Source organism: Cervus canadensis, chromosome 31 (genome assembly GCF_019320065.1).
Source record: "Cervus canadensis isolate Bull #8, Minnesota chromosome 31, ASM1932006v1, whole genome shotgun sequence".
Lineage (NCBI taxonomy): Eukaryota > Metazoa > Chordata > Mammalia > Artiodactyla > Cervidae > Cervus > Cervus canadensis.
This window is the reverse complement of record NC_057416.1, coordinates 37,219,322-37,239,092: the sequence shown is the minus strand read 5'-3', so window position 1 is coordinate 37,239,092 and position 19,771 is coordinate 37,219,322.

Below are 19,771 nucleotides of genomic sequence, written 5' to 3'. Positions count from 1 at the left end.
ACATGTGTTCCCCATCCTGATCCCTCCTCCCACCTCCTTCCCCATCCCATCCCTCTGGGTCTTCCCAGTGCACCAGGCCCGAGCACTTGTCTCATGCATCCAACCTGGGCTGGCGATCTGTTTCACCCTTGATAATATAAATGTTTCAATGCTATTCTCTCAGATAATCCCACCCTCACCTTCTCCCACAGAGTCCAAAAGTCTGTTCTATACATCTGTATCTCTTTTTCTGTCTTGCATATAAGGTTATCATTACCATCTTTCTAAATTCCATATATATGCGTTAGTATACTGTATTGGTCTTTATCTTTCTGGCTTACTTCACTCTGTATAATGGGCTCCAGTTTCATCCATCTCATCAGAACTGATTCAAATGAATTCTTTTTAACGGCTGAGTAATATTCCATGGTGTATATGTACCACAGCTTCCTTATCCATTCGTCTGCTGATGGGCATCTAGGTTGCTTCCATGTCCTGGCTATTATAAACAAACCAGGACATGGAAGCAACCTAGATGCCCATCAGCATGATAAGGAAGCTGTGGTATATACACCATGGAATATTACTCAGGAATTCATTTGCACGAGATGGATGAAACTGGAGCTTTACAGAGTGAAGTAAGCCAGAAAGATGGTTTTCTCAGTGTGTATGCCCAGAAGTGGGATTGCTGGGTCACATGGCAGTTCTATTTCCAGTTTTATTAAGAAGATCTCCATGCCCAGAAGTGGGATTGCTGGGTCACATGGCTTCTATTTCCAGTTTTTTAAGAAATCTCCACACTGTTCTCCATAGCTGTACTAGTTTGCATTTCCACCAACAGTGTAAGAGGGTTCCTTTTCTCCACACCCTCTCCAGCATTTGTTGCTTGTAGACTTTTGGATAGCAGCCATCCTGACTGGCGTGTAATGGTACCTCATTGTGGTTTTGATTTGCATTTCTCTGATAATGAGTGATGTGGAGTATCTTTTCATGTGTTTGTTAGCCATCTGTATGTCTTCTTTGGAGAAATGTCTGTTTAGTTCTTTGGCCCATTTTTTGACTGGGTCATTTATTTTTCTGGAATTGAGCTGCAGGAGTTGCTTGTATATTTTTTAGATAATCCTTTGTCTGTTTCTTCATTCGCTATTATTTTCTCCCATTCTGAAGACTGTCTTTTCACCCTGCTTATAGTTTCCTTTACTGTGCAAAAGCTTTTAAGTTTAATTAGGTCCCATTTGTTTAGTTTTGCTTTTATTTCCAGTATTCTGGGAGGTGGGTCATAGAGGATCTTGCTGTGATTTATGTCGGAGAGCGTTTTGCCTGTGTTCTCCTCTAGGAGTTTTATAGTTTCTGGTCTTACATTTAGATCTTTAATCCATTTCCTCAATAAAATTGAAAGAAAAAATTAAATTAAAAAACCTAAGCAAAGGAAAAGAAATGAAGCACGTATCATATCTATAATTATTAAATCTGAATGGTGTGATTATGGGTTCATTAAATATTCTTTATTTTTATATATGATGGAATTTTTTTGCAATGCAAGTTTTCCAAGTTTAAAAAAAAGTTAGAAGCATCTATGGCCCTTCATTCTCAACTTTCTATTATCATCAAACTGATGGAAGTGAGCTGATACTGCTGCTCTATTATTAGCTATGCTCCATAATTGGTCAGAAATTTCACATTTTATTATATTGCTGCACCTTTCCCAGGGGCATAAATTATTAAGTGTTCAGTATTCATGGCCCATCTGCCCAGAAAAGTCAGACTAAGATTTTGGTGTAGGTTAGAATAGAGTTAGCATGAGTGAGGGTATTAAAATATGCAATACATTGGAGTTCATTTCCTAAAAGGAATCACAAGACCCAAAATCTCATCAAGTGGTTCTAACTATAGTGCATAAATAATGTTACCTTTAGGTTTTTAAGCATCAGGGTAAAATTAAGATCTGTTAATGTTGGATGGTAAAAAAGAAAAAACCTCTTATTAGGTACTCCTCCTGAACAAGCTAATTTGATTTATCCCAGGAAATTCCGGGCATGGTTAATGGCATATGAAAGGTAACAAAGAGAAATTTGCTGGATGTGGAATGATAACAAACCTAAGTTTGTTAGATGAGGAATTTTTCATGGTATTACTTTATAAAAATGTATGTAGATTTTTAAATGCCCAGGGAATTTCATTTATTCATTTGCCTGCACCAGGTCTTTGCTGTGGCATGCAGGATTTTGAGCTGCAGCATGTGGGATCTAGTTCCCTGATCAGAGATGGAGCACAGGCCTCCTGCTCTGAGAGTGCAGAGTCTTAGCCACTGAACCACCAGGGAAGTTCCATCAAGGAATATAGATATACAGTTTATATGCAGAATCTTTGGATGTCTTTTTTAATCTGCTCATATTCTCAATCAACTACATTTTTATATACTTTTTACTCATATCTTGTTGTGTTTATTCCAAGGATGACTGGATGTTTGGAAGGATGGATGTGTGGATGATATTTTAGATCCCTCATGATTATGCTCTAAATGGGATGTATTCCTTTCTTTGCTATTTTCAGGTTTCCTTTTAAAGTGTAGCATGTGTACAAATTTTATTCCCAGTAAATTCCCATGCACATAGTGTATATTTTAAAAAACTGATTGGGATAGCTAATCTGATCTTTCTCAAAAGCTCAGACTTGCTTAACATGGAAAAATAATAACTTTTAATCCTTTAAGTTAAAAAACTTGAATAGCCCTTTTAAATGATGCTCTTAATTTCCAGATCTGTCTATCCTGGCTTCTTTCTAAGTGACACGTGGGCCTATTGCCATGGGGAAATCGATGGTTATGTGAACGCATGAAGGGAATAGTCAAAGGTCTCGAATGTGTTCTCAAAGATCGTGTTTCTGTTGTATCTGCTTGCTGTCCATTCTGGGGCATTCCCCGCTGAAGTCAGCCACTGGAACTTATGATCCATCTCTCTCAGCTCGGTGAAGACAATTGATAACTCTGCCAGTGACTGGGCCAACCTTTGGCTTGGCTACCGTTTTCACCTCTAGCTTCTTGGGTCATCCCGTTCCTCACCATGGGAAGTCCCAAAACAGATTGGTGGCTTTCAGGTTGACTGCCCTCTGATCCTTCCCAAAGACCTAAAGGAAGTTGTACATCCTTTTGATGTAATGTAGAAATCAGGAAAGCTAGACATCAGGGATTTTGTCTGACCAACTTAGTTTGATGGTTGTAGACATGGGGGTGCTGTAATTGAAATGGGTTTCCTAATTTCAGTGGAAATAAGAAGATTCTGAGGATGGAGACAGGCAAATTCTGGCAAAATCTCTAGAAAGGAATGGTACCATAGTAGTAGTGAAGCAGGATTAATAACCAGAGTAAACTGACACTCAGAGAATTTTGGAAGTGATAGGTTGAGAAGTTCCCTAGACCAAACTTAGAGGTCAGTATGTTAAAGTTTTTCTTGGTCTAAATAACTGGCGGGAAATCTGAACAGAGATGATTTGTAACACTACACTCAGATCTGCTTAGTTAAGGACCATGTTATGACATCTCAAGTTTGATTCTCCGGACGTCTCCAAGGATACCTGAGACCATTTACTAATGTGATTCTGAATTGGGGCAAGGGGTATGTTTAGACTTTAAGAGCAATATTGAATATTCATTTTGAATTAATGATTTAAAAAAAGTTTTGGGATTTGCAATACTTCTGAGGTCCACTGATAGTTGAGATTCTCATGAAAATCCAGTGGTAAATGGAGTTTTGTCCCAAGACTAACTCATGGTAGGCTCACAAAGCCAATGAACCAATTCTGTTGATACTTCCAAGCCTCTGGGTGTATAGTTGGCAGAATCCCCACACTGGCATCTGATTTATGGAGTTAGGACTTTCATAGTAGGTAGGATCAAGTGAAAGCCCCTGGAGTGTCCCTTCCCTATAAAAACCATGACCCAAAGTGACACAGTATCCTTGGGTGAGTCATAAAGATGAATGCAACTTTTAAGTATTGGAAGATGTAAAGGCATGGAGGATACTCTCTATCATCTCCTCATTTAAAGTCCATGCTTGCCCCAGTTGAAAGTAGATAGATTTTCAAGAATGACAGGCTATTGGGAACTTAATAGCGACTTTAACAATAGCAGTTGTTTCAGATGTTGTTGTTCTTTTTTAATCCTGGAAGAAATTCACACAGACCCTGACATCTGTGCATCAGTCTAGATATTCTGCTGATATGTATTCCAGCTAACTAATCCTCTCTTCAGCTGTGTCAAGCCTGCTGCAAGGAACCTATAGAGTCCTCAACTTTAGTTGCTATATTTTTAATTTCTAGAATTCCCATTTAATTCTCTTTAAAGTAAATTTTGGTGGCTCATAAAGTGAGAATGTGTTAATCACAACTCTTTTAAGCTATATGACTAATTATTAATAACTGAGCTACCTGTGGGTATATTCTACTGTCTCCTTCTTTCTCCTGGTCCTGTTTCTTGATATGCCTCATAATTTTTTATTCAAATATATACTTTGTGGATGAAAAAATTTGAATGCTCTGGGTGATGTCGCGGAGATCAGCTTAATCTAGTCAAGGACAGAGCTGACTCAAACTAGGTCTTAGGAGAGCTCAGTCTATTTCTGATTTCCCTTTACTGTTAACGGGTAGCCTGCTAGGGTTTTCAACGGACAACCTTGTATTGACTCCTTGGGAGGCAACCAAGTCCCAAATTCCAGATTTAATCTGGTTCACACCACGAGACTGCCAGGAACTTCTCTCTGCATGACTTGGGCTTTCTGCATGGGTTTTTAACCTCTTGGTCTGGGCAGCTGGAGAATTCAGTAGATGTCTTTGGGGGAAACCAGTAAATCTCATGACTCTGCATGGCCTTCTCTGGGATCTTGGCCCTTCCCTTTCGACTGCCTCACCAGCACTGAATTCTAATTCCCCCCTCCCCCACCCCCCCCTCCCCAGGACCCAGCCCTGCGGTCTTGCCAAGCCTCGCTGATGTTTCTGCCTCTTTGCAGGGTGTGTTTGCTGGTATTCCCAGCCCTTCGCTTCTGCTCCATGAATGAACATGTCCCCCAGAGGAAAGGCAACATGTAGAAGGTCAGCTCACGTCTTGGGTTTTCTGTCTCTCTGGTCTCACCATTACGGTCTGCTGCCTGCAGCTCCACATTAACTTCATAAAGATGTACTTTGTGCTGTCATCTTACTTCTCTGACCCTTGATGGGATGATTGTTTCCACATGTGACTCCATCACAGGTTGTTGCAGAAGATCTGATTTTAGTCTAGAGTCAGTTCCTTATCTTTCAGAAACATCCTAGATGATTTTCAAGTGAAGTCCAAGTGAAAATGCACTTCTTTCTGTTTGTTTCACAATATTACACAGGGCCAATTTTATTGAGTTATATTTTCATTAGAGATTTTAATTTTTGTAATCTTTCTAATCAATACACATAGGACTGAATAAACTTATCCCAGAGCTTCCCCGGTGGCTCAGTGGTAAAGAACCCACCTACAATGCAGGAGACACAGGAGAGGCAGGTTTGATCCCTGGGTTGGGAAGATCCCCTGGAGGAGGACTTGGTAACCCACTCCAGTATTCTTGCCTGGAGAATCCCATGGACAGAGTAAGCTGGCAAGCTACCGTCCATAGGATCGCAAAGAGTTGGATGCAACTGAGCATGCACACATATATACAATTGTTTTGCTTTCCTTCTCATCTGCAATTATTTTCCTGTTTTAAATATTTACATTTGTGACCTTCTTTTATAGCTTAATGGTCATATGCTTATTTTATTTCCTAAATATCAGCTTTTTGATTCATTTATTATCTCTAGTTTTCTTGTTTCTCTTCTAATTTTTATCTTTGTTTAATCTATTTTTTCCTTAGTGTTTCTACTTGTTTTCCATAAATATTTTAAATCAAAAATTAATTTTTTAAATTTCTTATTAATCATTGTAAGCACATAAGGCTATGGATTTTTCTCTGAACATGGATATAGCCCGTATCCCAAAGATATAGTTCCAATTAGGTAGCAGTTTCAATTATCATTATTTTCTCTAAAATTTGAAACTGTAGCTACTTGGCCCTTAGTCCTCTGTCTGGTGGGTTTACATTAAGGATAACATTGAAACATGAATCATGTCTTCTTTTAATGGAATTTTGATGGGGAATAGTTTCTATCATTTTGTGAAACAGAAATTAGTCCAATTTTTGAGTAGAGAAGGAGTCCAGAATGTTTGATTTTAGGTGTCCTTAGATAATGTGATGCAGGCCACCATTTACAAAATAAGTTATATAATGTTGACCACATATCAGTGCAGGGAACTGGGTGTGGCTGTTCAGACTGTGGTCCCTCCCAGGACAGGGAGGAGGTAGGGAGTCCCAGAAAAACATCTTCTGCTTCATTGATTACGCTAAAGCCTCTGACTGTGTCGGTCACAAAAAATTGTGGAAAATCCTTAAAGAGATGGGAGTACCAGATCACCTTACCTGTCTCCTAGGAAACCTGTATGCAGGTCAAGAAGCAGCAGTTAGAACTGGACACGGAACAACTGACTGGTTCAAAATTGGGGAAGGAGGACAACAAGGCTGTATATTGTCACTCTGCTTATTTAACTTATATTCAGAGGACATCAAGCACAATATTAGGCTGTATGACTCACAGCTGGAATCAAGATTGCTGGAAGAAATATCAACAACCTCAGATATGCAGATAATACCACTCTAATGGCAGAAAGTAAAGAGAAACTAAAGAGCCTCTTGATGAACGTGAAAGTGGAGAGTGAAAAAGCTGGTTTGAAACTTAGCATCCAAAAAACTAAGATCGTGGTATCCGGTCCCATCACTTCATGGCAAATAATGGGGGAAAGTGGAAGCAGTGACAAATTTTATTTTCTTGGACTCCGAAATCACTGTGGAAATCAACCCTTGAATATTCACTGGAGGAACTGATACTGAAGCTCCAGTACTTCGGCCACTTGATGCAAAGAGCTGACTCATTGGAAAAGACCCTGATGCTGAGAAAGACTGAAGGCAAAAGGAGAAAAGGGCAGCCGAGGATGACATGGTTAGGTAGCATCACCGATTCAGTGACATAAATTTGAGCAAACTCAGGGAGATGGTGGAGGACAGAGCCTGGCAGATTACAGTCCATGGAGTCACAGAGTCAGACACAACTTAGCGACTGAACGACAGCAGTCCAGGAAAGTGAGCTTCCGCGTCCTCTGGAAACTCAATAACCTTTGTCTTCAAAGAACTGGTGATAAAACACAGATCTGAGTTGAAAGTCACGTTTATTTCTCACTATTGTTCAGTCTCTGTTGCTCAGTGACTTATAGATCCCTGGAGATGAATGTTAATCAAAATATTTTTGCAAAAAGGAACACGGATTTCTTTGAAAGGGAGAAGTGAAGGTCACAGAGAGACTTTTCTGTTTTTAAGATTTTGCTTTCATTTTTTCACACTGATTTGCCTTCTAGTTCCTCACTTTCTTTCTTTCTAGCAAAGCTTTCCGTGTGTTCTCAGATTTTAGTATTACCCAAGGATTGTTTTTTCTTTTTATTTTTTTTTACTATATACACTGCTATGGAGGGCATGACATTATAATGAGGGAGAGGAATAAGCAGTTCCCTGAAAGTAAAACAAGTGAAAAACAGCTTTTCAAATGAATTCTTCTTATCCAGTGTGAAAATGAAAACATTTGCTGGCTTAATGTGATCTAAAGCACATCGGTAATTGACATTGGATGAAGGGCATTTTTGGTGGGTTGGAGGTGATTTTGTTTTGGACACTTTCTTCCCCTTTTAAAAAAAATTGGGGTATAGCTGCTTTACAATAATTGGGGCAATAATGTATCACTCACTTTTGGAAGCATGTTTGGTCAGAGCTGTGGTCAATAAGGAGTAAGCCAGAGGACAGAGTCCTTGGAGAAACAAATCTCTTTTTTAAAGCTATTTGCACATTTAGAAAGTCTAGCTGTCACTACACTCATTCCTGAGGAAATCAGATAAGACAACCTCTCAGTGTACTCTTTAATTCACTCACCAAGGCACCCTGGAAGAGGCTGAAGGGAATCCCTTGGTCTGCCGAGCACAGGAAATCACAGCATAAAAGAAACAAAGCGATTCTACCCAACAGGAAGTCTTCAGGTGCTGTTTCAAGATTTTGTAACAGATGAATTCTGTGACGAGTTTAGGATAGATGTAAGATCCTCTTGACAAAGAAGTAATTTCCGGAGGCCTTGGGACACTCACCCACCAGTTGGACTGCTCTGCTTGCTTTTAATTTCTTGATAGGCCAATCCACAGGATACACCACACGCTAAGAAGTTAAGAAGAATTTGTGATTATGACAAGAAATAGAGGGAGTTGAAATAACTTGTTGGTAAACAGAGGATATTTCTTTTCAACAAGTCTTTCTGCTTGTTGTTGTTCAGTCGCTCAGTTGTGTCCGATTCTTTGAGACCCCATGGACTGCAGCACGCCGGGCCGTCCTGTCCATCACCAACTCTCGGGGCCTACTCAAACTCATGTCCATCGAGTCAGTGATGTCATCCAACCATCTCATCCTCTGTCGTCCCCTTCTCCTCATGCCTTCAGTCTTCCCCAGCATTAGGGTCTTTTCAAATGAGTCACTTCTTCACATCAGGTGGCCAAAGGATTGGAGTTTTAGCTTCAGCGTCAGTCCTTCCAATGAATATTCAGGGTTGATTTCCTTTAGGATTAACTGGTTTGATCTCCTTGGAGTCTAAGGGACTCTCAAGAGTCTTCTCCAACACCACAGTTCAAAAGCATCAGTTCTTTGGTGCTCAGCCTTTTTTATGGTCCAACTCTCACATCTGTACATGACTACTGGAAAAACCATAGCTTTGACTATATGGCCCTTTGTTGGCAAAGTAATGCCTCTGGTTTTTAATACACTGTCTGTGTTCATCGTGGCTTTTCTTCCAAGGAGCAAGCGATTCTACAAAATATTTTTAAAAAGAGAGAGAGAGAAACTCTAAGAGAATCTCCAAATTCTGTCAGACTCTTCTTTGAAATCTTGGTTTCTGATTGTTTCCTGTACTTTCCACTATGGAATTTGAGAGACTTGGAATACAGAGGGGTAAGATGGGAGGTGACATCTTTTAAGGTGAAAGTACACAGATGAAGAGGACTCATCTAAACTCTTGGGAGGAAAGTCTATCAGCTTGCAAGAAATATAATTAGCCTCTCTTTCTCATTAGAACCACTGCTTTTGGTTTCCTGGACAATCTCTTCACATATGAGGTTCCTAAAAGGCAATGGTAAACTTGTAGACCAATGGGCTGCATTCTTTCCTTAAACTCCTCTTTTATTTCTTATCCTCAACCTCCCTTCCACACCACCTTACCCAACATACAGTGAGCAGTAGGAATGAAAGTTAACTTTTCAAATAATCAGATAACATACAACTTTTATATTCAAATGAGTATTTTGACCTTCACATTGACTTCTCATGGTGCTACAAAAATTATAGTGATGTTGTTGGTGCTGAAATCATTTTAAACCCTCCACTTTATGAACCTCTTTCTGTTCCTACAGAGGGTTTTGTATAATCCTTCCAGTTCCAGTTCAGTTGCTCAGTCGTGTCTGACTCTGCGACCCCATGAACCGCAGCACGCCAGGCCCCCCTGTCCATCACCAACTCCCAGAGTCTACCCAAACCCATTTCCATTGAGTCAGTGATGCCATCCAACCATCTCATCCTCTGTCGTCCCCTTCTCCTCCTGCCCTCCATCTTTCCCAGCATCAGGGTCTTTTCCAATGAGTCAGCTCTTTGCATCAGGTGGCCAAAGTATTGGAGTTTCAGCTTCAACATCCGTCCTTCCAATGAACACCCAGGACTGATCTCCTTTAGGATGAACTGGTTGGATCTCCTTGCAGTCCAAGGGACTCTCAAGAGTCTTCTCCAACACCACAGTTCAAAAGCATCAATTCTTCGGCACTCAGCTTTCTTTATGGTCCAGTATAATCCTTTCAAAGGGCGAAAGTTGGCTGAACATATATATCTACAGGGAACCTACGATGAAATTGCGCTTACCTAGAACATAAGCATCGTCGCCACTGCCTGCAACCCTGAAGGCTGAGGTCAGAATTTTGCAGGGCACTCAGAACTCATTAGTCATACACACATACTGAAAAGATTTTGTTACCACCTTCAATAGCTTCTGTGTTACTTTATGGTGAAAATCATGTTTTCTATTTTACCAAACCAATACTTCTGACACCTTCTAGTTCACTTAAATTTTTCAATCACTTGCCCTTTTTGGGAAAGATAATTCAAATAAAGCAGGACTCGACTTAAGCAGACCCATTGCTTTGGGGTCAGCCACAGCTCTGCAGTCCTTGTGCTGTTTTGCCTTTGTTGCTGTTGCTGCTGGTGATGGGATGATTCGAGTGAAGGGCCGAGTGGGATCAGGGATGATTAAATCTCTGCTTTTGGACATTTTGCAAATTGGAGTGATTTACCCGGTACATCATTGTTCTCTCCCTCACATTTGTTTAGACAGAGATGAAGGACATGTAAGAGAGCGTGTTGGCAGCCATAGGGATTAGACTGGTTATTTTCACTCTCTGCTACCTGGAAGAGTGCTACTTAACTGATTACTGGAAGTGTGTTCAGAGCTGCGTCAGTCTGGTTTCTCCGAGAAGCAGACTCTAATGATGAGCACAGAGGAGGTTCCCTGGGGGGAAGGGAAACCAGATGGCACAGGGCGAGCCCCAGACCTCTGGGCAGACGTGACTGAGATTCAGTCAAGGGTCAGCCTGATGAGGGGTCCTGTGGCAAAGGTCATCCTTAGGAGGAGTCCCATCTGGGGAGGAAACAGCCAAGCCCTTGAAAGCCACTATGATCAGTCATTGGCTAGAGGGTCTCCAAGAAGACTCAACCTGGGTTCCAGCTCCTGCTGGCACCACAGCTGGAGTCCATCAGCCAAAATCCCTCCTATGACTGGATGGCAAGGTCTTTCTTGAAGGAGATCCAAGAAGCCCACCTCCATGGCTGCCCTGGTCCCCGAGTATGTCCTTCAGCTGTGATCCTTTCTCCTCTGGGGCCACAGGGCCTTGAACATCCCTCACCTTAGGGAGAGATGTCACACAGATATACAGAGAGGAAGGAAGAGTCCAGTGGTGGCTTTGGAGTTTCCAAAGCATTGGAATTTTTTTTTGGAAATTTTTTTTGGGGGGCCATGCCCTGAGGCCTGTGGGGATCTTAGTTCCCAGACCAGGGATCACACCTGTGCCCCCTGCAGTGGAAGTACAGAGTCCTAACCACGGGACTGCCAGAGAAGTCTCCCAAAGAATCTTTTGATATGCATGGCTGTGACAGTTCCTTGAAAGAAAAGCCACTGTGTTTACCAAAAGCCCATCATATCCAGTGAAAAAGAGAATAGGACAATTCTGTGAGCAGAGGAAGTTGACGCCTACTTCAAGATGGGGAGGGAGGAAAGTGAGAGTGAAGAAGGAACAGAAGAAGCTAAAGCGCGCGGGCTGAATCTGGGTCAGGAGGAAGACAGGGGGGCAGAACCCAGGGAGGAGGGGCTGAGAGCCGGGCCTAGGATGGCACCGCATAGGCCCTCAGTCTCTCACCAATGGATTGAGACTCCGGCTGGCACACTGCCCACAAGCCTTCAAAACAACAAGTCTTCTCATTGGTCTGCCCAGAAGAGGTGCATCTGGGCAACTCATTCACAAAAAAGGGATGCTACTTTACACAGAGTTCCTTGGACACCAGAAGGGGCCAATGCTTTGCCTTCTGGATGGTGTCTGAGAAAATCACAAGGTCTCAGAAGACCCTCCATCCGAGCAGGCACAGAGGGAGTAAATGCCAGCTGGCCTGTTTATGATCTGGAGCCTGAAGCATCCTGACCAGATCCTGGAGCGCAGTGCCGGGAAGTCTAGAATTTCTCCCTTCCAGGCCCACTGCGGCCCTAAGGGGGACCTGAAACCAGAAGACCTGGAGAGGTTTAAAAGTAGAGAAAGGAACTTATTCTGGAGGAGTAAGGAGCTGAGACCCAAAGAGCATATGACAGTTAGTGGACCGCAAGTGAAGGAGCAAAGCTGGTTGATTTCCATTCCACTCCACGTAGTACATGAAGCGTGGGGACCCAGGAATAGCTCTGGGGACAAATGGGATGGATTTTATAGAAAAAGAGAGGGAAAGAGGGCAGTTCCTTAAACACAATGAGTTTAAATGTCTGCCATCCAAAAGGCTAGGAACCCAGAATAGTCAAGTGGTAGAAATGTTAAGGATATATGTTTGTTTTCACACCTGAGCTTGTGACTTGAAAAAATCAGGATCTCTTATTAACTCAAAACTGAGGTTCCAAGACAAAGTGAATTGCCAAAGATCTTCAAAATAGTTATGTGCAAAAGCAGTACTCACACTCAGGCTTTTGGACATCAACCCCGGTGTTCTTTAACTTAACACTTTCTCCCGGCACCCTGTTAGGAAACTCAGCTAACACTGTGCGGTGTTTGGCACACAGCAGGTGCTAGATAAATGCATGCTGGTGAATGCTAATTGACTCATTTATTGCGTCCCTGAAGGTCCAATTAGCTGCACACACAAGGCTGAAAGGCTTTAGTGCTGGGTTTTAATTAGCAAACCAGGATGTGCCTAAGTGCCTTAGAGAAAGGGAGAGAGGCAGCTGATACCAGGATTTTAAATGATCAGAACCACTGATCTGTTTACACACGTGACACCAGAATCTCACTGGTGAGTGTTTACAGAAACATTTCTAACAGCCAAAGTGCCGGGCGTAGAGCTGGGACCTGAAACGACAGTGCTGAATGCCCATCTCTTTCCTATGAGGACACCCCCACTGCTGAGCTCAGACACTGGACTGCTCAGTTGCGAGGCTATTTTGACATTAGCATCCCTCCAACTGTTTACCTCCCAGCCTTGAAGTCTGGGAACCAGACCAACTTATTTTATATTTCAAATGCGAAGTGTTTAGCATAACTACATTGATTCCCAAAGTCACTTCTACTTTAACTCCCACACACAAACACACACAAAGGAAAATGTGCAGCGTTCTTAATGGACTCGTTTTAAGAGCCAAATATTTAGTGTTTAAAATGAAGCTGTTTAGAACCAAACCAACCTAAATGTCCATCAACAGAGAAATGGATAAAGAAATAGTGGTGCATTCAGATGTGGAATGCTACACAGTAGTATAAAAGAATAAACTACTTATCTATACAATATAAGTACATCATAGTACGTAAGTATGTCATAGTACAGAATAGCGTGGATGACTCTCAATTATGTTGAGCGAAAGAGGCCAAGTTGCAAAAACCAAAATTGTACATTTATATAAAGCTCTCGAACAGGCAAAACAAGTACTTGGTGAAAAAGAAGAGAAAAGTGGTTGCTTCTAGGATGGAGACTGCCTGGGAAAGGACGTGAGGGAACTTTCTGAGTGATAGAATTGCCTGTTTAGGATCTTTGGATTTTAACTGCATCCAAATTATACCTCAATAAAAAGAAATCAATTGAATTTTAAAAAATGAAGCTCTACTCAAACCGGTGTTCTGTGACAACCTAGAGAGATAGGATGGGGTGGGAGGTGGGAGGTAGGTTCAAGAAGGGGGACATATGTATGTATATCTATGGCTGATTCTTGCTGACGTATGGTAGGAACCAACACAATACTGCTGCTAAGTCGCTTCAGTCGTGTCCGACTGTGCGACCCCATCCCTGGGATTCTCCAGGTAAGAACACTGGAGTGGGTTGCCATTTCCTTCTCCAATGCAGGAAAGTGAAAAGTGAAAGTGAAGTCACGCAGTCAGGTCTGACTCTTCGCGACCCCATGGACTGCAGCCTACCAGGCTCCTCCGTCCATGGGATTTTCCAGGCAAGAGGACTGGAGTGGGGTGCCATTGCCTTCTCCGAACCAACACAATAGTGTAAAGCAATTACCCTCCAATTAAAAAAAATAAACAAATTTTAAAAAAATTCAAACAAAATTGACGCTCTAGTAAAAGATTGGAGAAATGGTTGCAGGTGGAGACATTCAGAAGGCTGTCGTCATTTGCTTGTGTCCAAGGCTGTGTCTACTTTCTCTGGCAACGCTGGCTGCAACTGAAAGAAGTGTTGGGTAGTTTTCTTAGTGGACGGGTATTAGGTAATATAACTCTTCAGATAATTTGTTGCTAGCTATGTGGAGGATGTTTTAATTCATTTTTAATATAGAAAGCTCATTATGGTCTTTACACAGCTAAAAAATATAAGATTAGAACAGGTGTTTCCCATAAAAATCAACTGAACATTGTTTTTTTTCAATTCAAATCACCCCCTATTTTATTTTCTTTTTTTTCTCTAAGGTGATTCTTAAAAATTGAAGTATAGTTGACTTACCATACTATATATATTATTATATATTATATATATTATTTATATATAATATTTAAAATATATATTATATATAAGTTTTAGGTGAACCACATGAATTCACAATTTTTAAAGATTATATTCCATTCATAGTTATTATAAAATGTTGGCTATATTCTCCATGCTGTACAATATATCTTTGTAGCTTATTTATTTTACACATAGTAGTTTGTATTCACCTCCTCTTTTTAACAGAAACTTGGAGTCAAGATTGCAGCTGAAGTTACTGTATTTTAAAGTCTGGAGTTGACTCCTGGTTTGTTATTGAACTTTCTGATCTTGTATATACTAGGACTTAGTCTGTGGTTATTATAAGGATCAAATCAAGTTCCACATAGATAGCAGACAAATCAAAAGTACTACATGAGTGTATAACATTATGGCTATTACTACCACTTGATGTGAAAGCCTCAATTAGAGCTTTTACAGTTGAGTTAGAAGGCTAGGCTTACCTCAGTTACGACATGTGGAATAGATAATCCTGTACTCCTAATCGACTGATTTTATGTGAGAACTGTAACTTATTTACATTTGACCATGTGCATTTCCTCATCCTTACCCCATACGCTAGCACATTTCCCATTTACCCCAGTCTGTAGCACTAACCTGCAGAAAAGTACCATTGTATCTTCATTTAAACTGTATTTGGACAAGCACCAGGGTGGGAGGGGTGGAGCCAGTGTGAAAAGAAAAGGTGCATCGTCCCCTTTAAATCACTGCCTTGGCTTGTTTCAATGTGAAATACACAGGATTTTCATTTTTGCTAAGTCAGCTCATTTGCTTACCCTGCCCCCCCACCACCCCCCAATTATCTTTTGATAGCTGCATTTGCTAAACGAATTTTACTTTAGCTTCATAAAAAAAGGAGCACCAGCTAAATAGACTTTGAAACCATCTGTTTGGAACTTAGTCATGATGTATCGGTGCCTTTTTCTAGATGATAAAAACTTGGAAATGCTAAGTGCAGATTGAAAGCAATATCGCACTAATTTAATGCACAGGTGTCTAAGGCACTGCTGGCAAGATGGACAAGGGAATTTAAAGGCTGCATGTCACTGCCTCAGGCTTTAGAAAATTAAAGAACTCCAGCGAGACAAGGAGAGAACATTCCTCTAGGTTTCTGGCTTTTTGTTTGTAATCCATGTGAAGTATCTGAGTACATTTAGCACACATTATTTGTCAAATACTTCTAGGAATTGTAGAATTAATTAAAGAGAACAGATTTTTGTAATGCCTGTGTAAGCTTAGTGGTTCTCTTCATAGGGGAAAATGCTACCCAAATTCAAATGTTGCAGAAACATATAGCTGATAACTTGGTTTTAATATGAGACACAAGCTGGCATAGTGTTTTCAACTGTGGACTCTGTAATTTGGTAGAACTCTGTTCAGATATTTATTCCACCATTTCCTTGATATGTGATCCACAATTAAATTCTCATAAGCTTCAGTTTCTAGATCTGTAAAATGGGTATATTTGCAGTAACTATTTCAGTCATTGATTGCTGTGAAACAAACCACCCCACAACTTGGTGGCTTAAAATTATAATTTATTACATCACAATGTAGGATAACTGAGTGGTTCTTTTGCTTTACATGGTACCAGATGTGACATTAGATTAGGTCCTAGGAGGCTCGAGTCATCTGGTGGCTGGACTGGGAACTCAGAGTTCCAGTGACTGGGGGGCCCTGGTTCTTCTCCAGGGGCATGTCATCTGACATCCAACAAAGAACATTCCAAGAAGAAAGTGGAAGCTTTTAGGCCAGTGAAGGGCTGAGCTCAGAATTGGCACAGCACCATTTCCACTGTATTCTACTGATCAACTGTGAAGAGGAAATAAAATTTGAACATTTTCTAAAAGAAAGTTGAAAAGTGAAAGTTAGTCATGTCCTACTCTTTGCGACCCCATGGACTATAGCCCACCAGGCTCCTCTGTCCATGGAATTCTCCAGGCAAGAATACCGGAGTGGGTTGCCATTTCCTCCTCCAGGGGGATCTTTCTGACCCGGGGATTGAACCCGAGTCTCCTGCATTGCAGGCAGATTCTTTACCATCTGAGCCACTAGGGATGCCTTGCAACATTTTGTATCACGCATTTATTCAGCTGTTATTAATGTTGATGTTATGCCAGTCCTATTTTAATTTAGATGATAGGAAATGGCATTAGGGCATCTAAAATTCAGGCTTGGGGGACTGAAAAATCTATAGTGATGACATATTTAAGATCATTTAAAAAATCAAAATGGAGTAACTGCTGTTCAGACACCCTAAAGGGAGCCAGGTGGCCATTGTGGATTTGCTTTCAGACACTATTCCTCCCAGAGAAGGCACTGGCACCCCACTCCAGTACTCTTGCCTGGAAAATCCCATGGACGGAGGAGCCTGGTGGGCTGCAGTCCATGGGGTCGCTAAGAATCAGACACGACTGAGCGACTTCACTTTCACTTTTCACTTTCCTGCATTGGAGAAGGAAATGGCAACCCACTCCAGTGTTCTTGCCTGGAGAATCCCACGGACGGGGAGCCGATGGGCTGCCATCTATGGGGTCGCACAGAGTCGGACACGACTGAAGCGACTTAGCAGCAGCAGCAGCCAGTACCTGCTACCTGCAACCTTGTAGCTTCAAAATCCCACCCTACCCACCCCACCCCCGCCTTCACAAGTATGTAATGATTTTGGACCTCAACCCATCCTTGCTTTGCAGGCACCCTTACTTCTTGCCAGCTCCAATCTAACTTTGGACAAAAAATGCATGTGACCTTGTGAGGTTTTGTTGCCTTTCTAAGTTTTCCCCATTTTGTGGTCCAGCAGAACACAAATCAAGTGCTTTTGAATCTGTGTCTCCTGGGCTACATTCCTAACAAACCTCAAATAAATGTCTCTTTATTTCAATCAGGTCTTCATTTCTCGAATTCTGGTTAATAGTAGGCACTGTGAATATAGGTCTTTGGTATCTGGTTAACCAGCCTCACTTGATAATTAGAGAAACTGAGTCCCAGAGAGAAGCATAACTTCCTGAAGGTCACACAGCTCATGACAGAGTTCAGTTTAAAAACTCATCTCCTACCTAGTCCATTCTTCTTCACAGCAGGCATTTTCTTTGCTTCCCCAGGGCCTCAGTTCCTCTATTTGTAAATTGGAGCTAACAATGAAATGCTTTCCTTAAAGTGCCATTGTAAGGATTCAGTGAATTAGTGGACGTAAAGTGCTCATTACAATGTCTGACAATTAAGTACATTCTCAATAATTGCTAGACACTACTTCTACAACATTTTTCAGCAGCTATGAGAGAGTGGCTGGAATTCAGTGGATAACTTCAGACTTCCATAAACCGAGAAATCACCCTTATCTCTTTAAAACTAGTCACTTTCTGTTATCTGTTAATTTCTCTCCAATAACCTTTAGAATCCATTCATTTCTCCCCAAGCCCTGCGTGTGTGTGTGTGTGTGTGTGTGTGTATGTGTTGTGTGAGAGAGAGTGTGTATGTATGTGTTGTGTTATTCGTGCCCCACTCTGTGACCCCATGGGCCGTAGCCTGCCAGGCACCTCTGTCTGTGGAATTCTCCGGGCAAGAATACTGGAGTGGGTTGCCTTTCCCTTCTCCGGGGAACCGTTCTGACCCAGGGACCGAACCCGGGTCCTTTGCATTGCAGGCAGATGCTTTACTGTCTGAGCCACCGGGGAAGCCCCGTGACCTTGTGGCTATCTTAATATTCATGTCATTTCAAACTGAGGTCAGGGCAACAGCCTCTTAGTTGATCTTCTAAGCCTCTAAGAGTTCTCAGACAATTTTAAAAATATGAAATAATTCAATACAATAACAAGTAAAATAAACGACATTTATTTCAGGATCAGATGGTGGTAATATAACATAGTGAACACCGCTGGATGTCTAACCCAGCACCAATTGCCAACTACTTTCTTCTTAACAGGAACATCCTTTTTAAATTTTGTTCAGATAGTCACCCTTCCTTCCTACAGTCAAAGGCCTAAGGGAAAGATGAACCACTTCCTTGTCCAAAGAATGTTTGATTAAGTTAAGGGCAATTTTTCTCAAAAAGGGTCTTGACATTTTAGGTGGTACCATTCTTCCTTGTGAAAAACTATCCATATATTGCTGGACATTTAGCAGTCTAGGTATTTTCTGCTAAATATTAAGAGGCTTCTAGTCGTTGTGACCACCAAAAATGCCAAATAGTTTGACTGTCTAATTTGTGAGCCACTAGTCTAAAGGTTCAGAGTAGGCATGTGATCCAATTCTGATGATTAAGAGATAAAGAAAATTCTAGGTCCATCCATATCTCTGGGCTTTCCTGGTGGCTCAAGTGGTAAAGAATCTGCCTGCAATGTGGGAGATTTGGGTTTGATCCCTGGGGTGGGAAGATCCCCTGGAGGGGATCCCCTGGAAGAGGGCATTGCAATCCACTCCAGTATTCTTGCCTGGAGAATTCCATGGACAAAGGAGCCTGGCGGGCTACAGTCCATGGGATTGCAAAGAGTAGGACAGGACTGAGCAACGGAGCACACATCATCCATATCTCTAGAAAAGACCCACTTTTGTTCCTTTTTATGGCTGAGTAATATTCCACTGTGTCTGTGGGGTGTGTGTGTGTGTGTGACATCTTCTTTATCCATTCATCTGTTGATGGGCACCTACGTTGCTTCCATGTCCTGGCTATTGTAGACAGTGCTGCTTTGAACCTTGGGATGCATGTGTCTTTTGGAAGCATGGTTTTCTCTGGATATATGCCCAGGAGTGGGATTGCTGGATCACATGCTGGTCCTCCTTTTAGTTTTCTAAAGAAACCTCCACAAAAGTCCCAAGAAGAGATGCTCTTTTTCTCTCAGTTATATCATGTCTGTACTGATCACCTTGAACTGCCACCTTACTACCATCCTGAAAACAAAACTGTCCCCAAGCCTGGTGGGCTGGAAGAAATGCCGGACTCTGGGTTGCTGACTTTCTAAATCAAGTAACTCTAAGGCTTACACCCGCTTGGAACTTCTTTTGATGTCAGAACACAAATTTTGAACACTTAAACCAGTTTGAAATGGCATTTCCGTTACTTGCTGCTGAAAGCACCCTGAATAATCTATATAATATATTTGGTCCTTAAACCCACCTAGAAGTAGGGGGAATTTTCATCTAGATAGGTCATTGTTTTTGAGAGGTAAAACCAGATCTGTATTACAAAGCACTTCTCTCTCTTTTTCCTGCTAATCCATTCAGAGAATTGATTTTAAAACTGAGGAAAATCATTTGGAAAAAAATAGCATGCAACTTTGTTGACTCAACCAAATACATATTGATTTTTTTGCTAGAGGGAAGGAGAAATATTGTTCTATCTCCTTCCTACAGCTTACTGGTTGGCTTAGTTCTTTGCTATTTCTAGA